The sequence below is a fragment of the Ursus maritimus genome, assembly GCF_017311325.1.
Source record: "Ursus maritimus isolate PB19 chromosome X unlocalized genomic scaffold, ASM1731132v1 scaffold_X1, whole genome shotgun sequence".
Classification (NCBI taxonomy): domain Eukaryota; kingdom Metazoa; phylum Chordata; class Mammalia; order Carnivora; family Ursidae; genus Ursus; species Ursus maritimus.
The window spans coordinates 82,218,473-82,227,586 of NW_024423319.1; positions in this window are offsets into that span (position 1 = coordinate 82,218,473).

Consider the following 9,114-nt stretch of genomic DNA (forward strand, 5'->3'; position numbering starts at 1 on the left):
GGAAATTTGAATATGAATTCGTATTCAAGTACATCAAGGATTTATTGTTAATTAGGGAAATGTGATAATGGCATTGTGATGATGTTTTTAAAAGCATTTTTCTATTAGAGATGCACACTCACATTGAGTGAGATAATATTATTTCTAGGATTTGAGTTAAAAGACTCCAACAAACCTCACAGTGGGGAGAATAAATGAAACAAGATTGGCAAAATGTTGAAACGTGTTGAAGCCGAGTAAAGGGGATTTGCTCTACTAATCTCTTTACTTCTGGGTATGTTTAAATTTTTTCATCATAAAATTAAATTTTAAAACAAAGCCGGGAAGATGTCTGCTACTGGCATGGTGTAGTTGGTGTACTCTCCCTATTCCTTCTGCTAAATACAGTTAACAACCCTTAACGTTGTATATAAAACGAACATAAGAAGACTCTGAAGGGTGGACAGAAGAAGGCAGACTGGCTCTAGACATCAGAACCCAAGGAAGGACCCAGCAGTGAGTTCCCTGAGGTTTGGTTTTGCCTCATATATTCTAGACTGAATGCTGCAGAAGCAGAAACCCTGGAAACATCAGTGGGCCCAGGTTTAAAAAAGAAACCTCCTAAAAAGCCTGCTCTCTCAGGCAAAGGCCCAGGAATAGGGCAACCTTGCCAGATACAAAGTTTTAGATCATAACCACTCTACTCCAACCAAGCACCACTGAAAAAAAAAAATCGCAGCACCATGCTAACAAAGGCCAAGTGCAGAGAAGGGCAAGTTGGGAGGCAGAACTTTCATTCCTGCTGGGTGGTAACAAGCCCCCTCTGTCTGACGAAGTATCAGTGGATGCTACATGGGAATCCTGGACTTCATGCTCACTTGGTGATAACAAGGGGTCCCTCCTCTTTTCCCCACTGGGGTGGTGTCAGAGGTGTCCCAGTGGAGAATCAGTGTTTTCACCACCATCCAGCAGTTACAAGCATCCGTCCACACTGTGCTGTAAATGGAGTTACAAGAGGAATTACAACAAGGCATCCCTGCTCCTTTCAGCCAGAGTGGTAATAACAAAGGCACAGCAGAGATCCCGAATCAGTAAGGAGAAGACCCTCAAAATTCATTCCACCGGCAGCAATGAAGTGGTATTCCCCTTCCCATATCAGAGCAGTGTTAGAAGAAGCACGATTAAAAAGAAAAAAACAAAACAGAAGATTTAATCAAGATCCAGAGTCTCATAACATAATGCCCTAAATGTCCAGATTTCAATTTTTTAAAAATCACGCATTATATCAAAAGCCAGGAAAAACTCCATTTGAATGAGAAAAGACAACCAAAAGACACCAACAAGATGACATAGATATTCATAAAGATGCTTCCCCAAGCAATTACAAACATAGTAGAAACAAATAAAAGAAAATAGAAAGTCTTGTCAAAGAAATAGAAGACATAAAAAAGAACTAAATGAAAATCTTAAAACTAAAAAATATCATAACGGAAATTTAAAAAATTATAATAGACGTGGTCAATAGGAGAATGGAAGAGACAGAGGAAAGAATCAGTGAACTCGAAAATAGAATGACAGAAATTATTCAGTGTAAACAATAGAAAGAAGATAGACCGAGGGAAAAAAATGAACAGATTCTAAGAAGGTTGTGAGACTATAACAAAATATTGAACATCTGTGTTATTAAAGTTAGGAAAGGAAAGGAGAAAAAAGGTGGAGCTGAAAAAGTATTTAAAGAAATAATGGTTTGGGGCACCTGGGTGGCTCAGTCAGTTAAGCGTCAGCCTTCGGCTCCTGTCACAATCCCAGGGTCCCGGGATCCAGCCCCACATTGTCAGCTCAGGGCTCAATGGGGAACCTGCTTCTCCTTCCGCCTGCTGCTCTCCCTGCTTGTGTGCTCTCTCTCACTCTCTGACAAAGAAATAAAATCTTTAAAAAAAATAAAGAAATAATGGCTTAAAATTTCCCCCAAGACATAAACCCACAGATTCAAGAAGATGAATAAACCCCAAACTATATAAACATAAAGAAATCCATGACAAGACCCATCATACTCACACTTCTGAATACAAAGGACAAAATAAAAGGGCAGCGAGAGAAACGACACCTTGCCTATAGGGAAAAAACAATTTGAATCACAGAGGATTTCTCGTTAGAAACCACAGAGGCCAAAAAGAACTGGCACATTTTTCAAGTGCTGAAGGAAAGAACTGTTGATCCAGAATTCTTCGTCCAGCAAAAATATCCGTCAGGGTGAAGGGGAAATCAGGACATTCTCAGATAAAGGAAAACTAAGAGAATTTGCTGCCAGCAAACCTACCCTGAAAGAATGGCTAAGAAAAGTTCTCCAAACAGAAAGGAAATTATAAAATAAGGAATCCTGGAACATCAGGAAGAAGAGAAAGCATAACAGAAAGAGTAAAAATATGGGTAAATACAATAGATTTTCCTTTTCCTCTTGAGTTTTAAATTATGTTTGATGGTTGAAACAAAAAAACTGTAACACTATCTGATATAATTCTCAGTGTATGCAGAGAACATATGTAAGACAATTATATTATAATGAAGTAGAGTAAAAGGAAGTAAGGTTTCTACTTTTTTTAAAAGATTTTATTTATTCATTTGACAGAGAGAGAGACAGCCAGCGAGAGAGGGAACACAAGCAGGGGGAGTGAGAGAGGAAGAAGCAGGCTCCCAGCGGAGGAGCACGATGTGGGGCTCGATCCCATAACGCCAGGATCATGCCCTGAGCCGAAGGCAGATGCTTAACGACTGAGCCACCCAGGCGCCCCAGGTTTCTATATTTCACCCAAACTGGTAAAATGTTGACACCAGTAGACTGTGACAAGTGGTGTATGTATATACAATGTAATATCTAGAGAAAAAGTTTGCGTTCTCTGTCTCTGTGTGTCTCTCTCCATATACACATATATATACACACACATATATTTACAAACAACACAACATATATACAATATTCTATGTACATATAATGTAATATAAGAATTTTAAAAGTGATCCAAAAAGCAAAAATTCAAAAAGCAATACAAAGAGATACACTTCAAAAATACTACAGGTAAATAAAAATTCAATTCTTTAAAAAAAGTTCAAGTAACCCACAGGAAGGCAGAAAAAAGAACACAGAGAAACAAAAATGAAGAGATCAAACAAGACAAAAACAATGTCAGGCATAAGCTCTAACTTATCAATAACTGTGTTGAAGTATAATGTGATGATCAAAATGGTCAAAATACCGTTAGTTGAAAGTAACAGTAGATAAAAAACATGCCCCAACCATATGCTGTCTATAAGAAACCCACTTCAAATACAGCAACATAGGTAGTTTGAAAGTAAAAGGATGTAAAAATATATGCCACGCAAATATTAATTAAGAGAAAGCAGGAGTGGCTATACTAATATCAGATGAAGTAGGCTTTGGAGCAAAGAAAATTACCAGAGACTAAATATCCATGAGTCCATATTGTTACAAATAAATGTTCAAATAAATTAATGAATGGGGAAAAGAAACAAATGTCCCTTGCAGAAGAATTCCAAATAATTTATGGAGATACTCTGCTCTCAAGGAGGTCAAGATCTCCCTCCTCGACTATGGGTTGCACATAGTAACTTCCTTCCAAAGGGTATAGTTTGGAAAGAGTAAACAAGTAAAGCAGTGGAGAAACCTGACAAACACTGCTTGGCCAGGTGTTCAAAGTCGACATCACACAGGTAGTTATAATCTTGATATGATGTCATGAGAATGGCACTTTACCACTGAGATCCTCCTTTCTAAAACCCATAATCTCACACTAATCACGAGAAAAACATCAGGCAAATTCCAATAGAGAAGCACTGTACAATATGCCTGACCTCCACAAAACTGATAAGGTCACCAAAAACAAGGAAAATCTGAAAATCTGTCACAGCCAACGGAGTTTAAGGAGACACAATAACAAAATGTAACTGTTATCCTGGATCCAATGCTGGGGATAAAAAGGACATTAGGGAAAAACTAAGCAAATGTGAATAAAGTATGGACTTTAGTTAATAATGATGTATCGATACAGGTACATTGATTGTAACGAATGTACCATACTAAAGTAATATGTTAAGAACAGGGGAAACTGTGTGCAAGGGATACACGGGGACTCTGTACTATGTGATCAATTTTTTTAGCAAATCTAAAACTTTTCTAAAAAATTAAGGCTATTAATAAAAAAATTATCAGAGATATTATGTAATTATAGAAGGATTAATATGTCAAGAAGACACAGCACTCATAAATGTGTATAAACCAAACAGAGCTGCAAAATTCATGAAGAAAAAACAAAATAAGAAATAAATTCATAATGAAAGTTAAAGATTTTGACATATCACTCTGAACAACTGATAGAAAAACTACACAGAAAATCAGCAAGGATATAGGAAGAATTCAGAAACACTATCAAACAACGGAACCCAGTTGGCATTTATACAATATTCCACCCTACAACAGCAGAATGCACATTCCTTGTAAGCATTCACAGAAGAGTTACCAAGATAGACCATATCCTAAACCATTAAAAAACCCCAACAAATTTAAAAGAATTAATATCATACAGACTGTGTTCTCTGATCACAATAAAATAAAACTAGAAATCAACAACAGAAAGGTAACAGGAAAATTTCCAAACACTTGGAAACTTAAGAACACATGTCTGAATAATCCATGGATCAAAGAAGAAAGAAATCTCTTTGTAAATGCATATAACTAATGAAAATAACATATCAAAATTTGCAGGACACAGTTAAAGCAGTGCTGAGAAAGGAATTCACAGCACTACATGCTTACAGTAGAAAAGAGAACAAGTCTCAAATCAATAATCTAAGCTACTTCAAAAAATGGAAAACTATCAGGCAAAGGAAGGAAATAATAAGCAGCAGAAATCAATAAAATTGAAAATGGGAAAACAATAGAGAAAATTGATGAAACAAAAAGCTGATTATTTGAAAAGATCAATAAAATTGACAAACCTCTAGTAAACCGACAAAGAAAAAAGATACAAAAATCCAATATCAACAATGAAGCAAAAGATACCACTGTAGACCCTGAAGAAATCAAAAAAGAATAGTAATAAGGGAAAACTGTTAACAACTCTACACACATAAATATGACAATTTAGGTGAAATGGACCAATTCTTCAAAAAATACAAACTACCACAACTCACCCAATATAAAATGGGCACTTCAGTTAGCCCTATAACTATTAAAGAAACCGAATGTGTAACTATGAAAACTCCCCAATCAGAAATCTCCAGGCCTGGATGGTTTCACTGGACAATTCTACTAAGCATTTTAGGAAGACTTAATGCCAATTTTATATAATTTCTTACAGAAAATAGAAGAGGAAGAATACTTTCCAATTCATTCTATAGGCCACTGTTACCCTGATAACAAAATCAGCCACAGATAGTCCAAAAGGAAAGTTACAGACCAATACCCCTCATGAATACAGACACAGAAATCCTTAACAAAATATTAACAAACAAAATTCAGCAATATATACAAACATTATACACCATGATCAAGTAGGATTTACTTCAGGAGTGCAGGGCTGCTTGAAAAGTTGAAAATCAATCAGTGTAACCCACCATATTAACAGAGTAAGAAAGAAAAGTCATAATCATATAAATTGATTCAGAAAAGTGTTTAACAAAATTCAACACCATTCACAAAAAAAAAAAAAATTCTTTAAAAATTAGAAATACAGAGGACCTTCCTAAACCTTGTAAAGAACAATGACAAAAATTCTATAGGAAGCATACTTAATGATGATGGACTGAATGTTCTCCCTCTAAGGTCGGGAACAAGGCAAGGATGTTCATTCTTCCCACTGCTATTCAACATGGTACCAGAAGTTCTAGCCAGTGCAATAATACAAGAAACACACAAAAAAAGGAATAGAGATCACAAAGACCTACTAAAACTGCCCCTATTTTCAGATGATATGAATATCTACATAGAAAATCCCAAGGAATCTACCAAAGAAAACAAAACAAACAAAAACATTAACAAAAACAAAACTCCTGCAACTAAAAGGCAGCTTTGGCAAGTTTGAAGAATACAGGATCAAAGCAAAAATGTCAATCACATTTCTATATATTACCGACAAATATGTGGAAACCAAAATTAAAAGCACAATACCATTTACAATTGTTCCAAAAAATGAAATCTCAAGGCATATATCTAACAAAACATACACAGGATGCATATGTTGATAATTTCAAAGTTCTGATAAAAGAAATCATAGAAGATCTAAATAAATGGAGAAACATTCTGTGTTCATGGGTTGGGAAACTCACCATATAAAGATGTCAATTCTTCCCAAATTTATATTCAGCTTTGATGCAATTCCTATAAAAATTCCAGCAGGGTTTTGTACAGATGTAGGCAAGACTATTCTAAAACTTACATAAAACGGCAATAAAGAAAACTACAATAGCTAAAACAATATTGAAACAGAGGAATAAAGTTGAAGGAATCACACTGACCAATTTTAAGACTTCCTTTATAGCTATAGTAATCAAGACTGTGTGGTATTGGTGGAGAGATAGACATATTAATGGAAAAGAATAGAAATCAATGACAGAGAATTGATGATCAGTGGAATAGAATTGAGAACCTGGAAATAGACTCACACAGGTATAGCCAACTGATCTTTGAGAAAAACCCAAAAGCGATTCTATGGAGGAAGGACAGTCGTTTCAACCAATGATGCTGGAGCAATTGAATATCCATATGCCAAAAAAAAAGAAAAGAAAAGAAAAAAAAAAGAACTTCTACTTAGATCTCAAATTTTATACAAAAAGTAACTCAAAATGCATCTCACATTTACTTGTAAAACTATAAAACTCTCAGAAGAAAACATATGAGAAAATCTTCACGCCCTAGGGCTTGGTGAAGAATTCTTAGACATTAACACCAGAAGCATGATCCATAAAATAAAAATCAGCAAATTGTATTTCATCAAAATAAAAAATAAACTTTTGTGAATGACTCTTTTAGAAATTAAAAGATAAGTTACAGACAGGGAAAAAATATTTGCAAACCACATACCTGATAAAGGACTCATAACTAGAATATACAAAGAACTGTCGAAACTCAACAACAAAAACAAATCCAATTAGTAAATGGACAAAAGATTTGAGATATCTCACTGAAGAGGATAAACAGATGACAAATAAGCATGTGGAAAGATATTCAATATCACTATCCATTAGAGAAATGTAAATTAAGGTCATAATGAGATACGACCACACACCTATTAAAACAGCTAAAATAAAAAATTGCCAAAACACCAATGCTGGTAAAGATGCAGAGAAACTTATCAAATGATATGAAAGAAGATGAAAACTTACATCCACACAAGGATGTGTACTTGAATGTTCATAGCAGCTTTACTTGTAATAGCTAAATTTGGGAACAACCAAACGTCCTCTTATAGGTGAATGGTATATCCATTCATGGAATACTATTGTGGTATATCCATACCATGGAATACTACTCAACAATAAAAAGACAAACTGGACACAAAATAATTTAGATGGATCTCAAGGGCATTATGCTGAGCAAAGAAAAGTCAGTCTCAAAGTTCACACACTGAATGATCCCACTTATATAATATTCCTGAAGTGACAAAATTAAGAGAGAATGAAAAGATTAGTGGTTGCCAGGGGTTCAGAATGGTGCGTAGGAAGGGAAGGGGTGTGACGATAAGGGGTAGCAGGAAGATCTTTTCAGAGATAGAAGAGTTCTGCTTCTTGACCATGGCAGTGGTTACACCAATCTATGTGTAAATGAAATGGTGTGGAACTATGCACACACGTTGCACCAATGCCCATTTTCTTTTACATAAGATGTTAAGTGATGGGGGAAGCTGGATTAAGATTACACAAAACAAAACAAATATAATCTCTTGAAAAAGGAATCTCAAATAAAAACAGGAAGAGATTGAATTCCTGGGAATACTTTTCTACTGTATCATTTGCAACTAGAATGTCAGGATTTTTCTTTTTTGTTTTTTCTTTTTTTTTAAAGATTTTTATTTATTTATTTGACAGAGATAGACAGCCAGCGAGAGAGGGAACACAAGCAGGGGGAGTGGGAGAGGAAGAAGCAGGTTCCCAGTGGAGGAGCCTGATGTGGGGCTCGATCCCATAACGCCGGGATCACGCCCTGAGCCGAAGGCAGACGCTTAACCGCTGTGCCACCCAGGAGCCCCCTTTTTTGTTTTTTCTTAATGCAGAGCTTTCCAAGTGTCACCACAATGTGGTAAGCCAAACGCCAAAGATTTCACCAATAGTGACCAGGGGGAATGTCTGCTGGAAGGGAATGCCCTTGCTCGTACAAGGATTCTGGCATTTGAAAGATAGGTAAGTGAAGTTGGCCAGTTATTACTAATTTGTATCGATGCCCTACAAAGGGATAATGGAATTGAGGGCTGTTGGCAAGCAATTAATGGCTAAGTATAAGAGCCAGAGGATCTCGTTGATAGCTTCTAAAGATGCCCTTTTCTCCTTCAGTAGAAGAGCAGATACATCAGAGGAGCAGACGCGGGCCTTGATAGGAAGAACCTCAAGATGATTAAATGCTCACCCCAGGCATATCAGTCACGCTAAAGTCAGAGCCCTGGCTGGGAAAACAAAAACAAAAACAAAAAACCTGGGTCCCGAAAAATAGGCTGGAGACATCTGCATGGATACTCCTGAGAGGTTGGCTCTGTAAATTTCCCTGAACTCTGAAATTCCCTGAAATTGGAGAGGTAACCCACCCTTCCCTAGTAAGAGCTTGTACTTCTCTCACGTTGGAAGATGCCAGTGAGGCATCGCCCCACAAAACAAGTGGTTTCCCTTTCAGGAGCTGCCACAATCTTTTCTCCTGGCTGCCAGGCTAATAGCTTGGATTAAATCCCAGTATAACCCAACTGAAGATACGCTGGGCCTGATAAGGAAGGAAAGAGATCATGTACTGAAGGAACTGCAAGAATTAGCGAGCACGTAACGGCATGAGCCAGGTGAGTAGCCCTGGGATTGAATTTTGAGGTACTTGATCAAGGCAGCTGGAGCGTAACATTGAATAAGCAAGAATTTATCCAT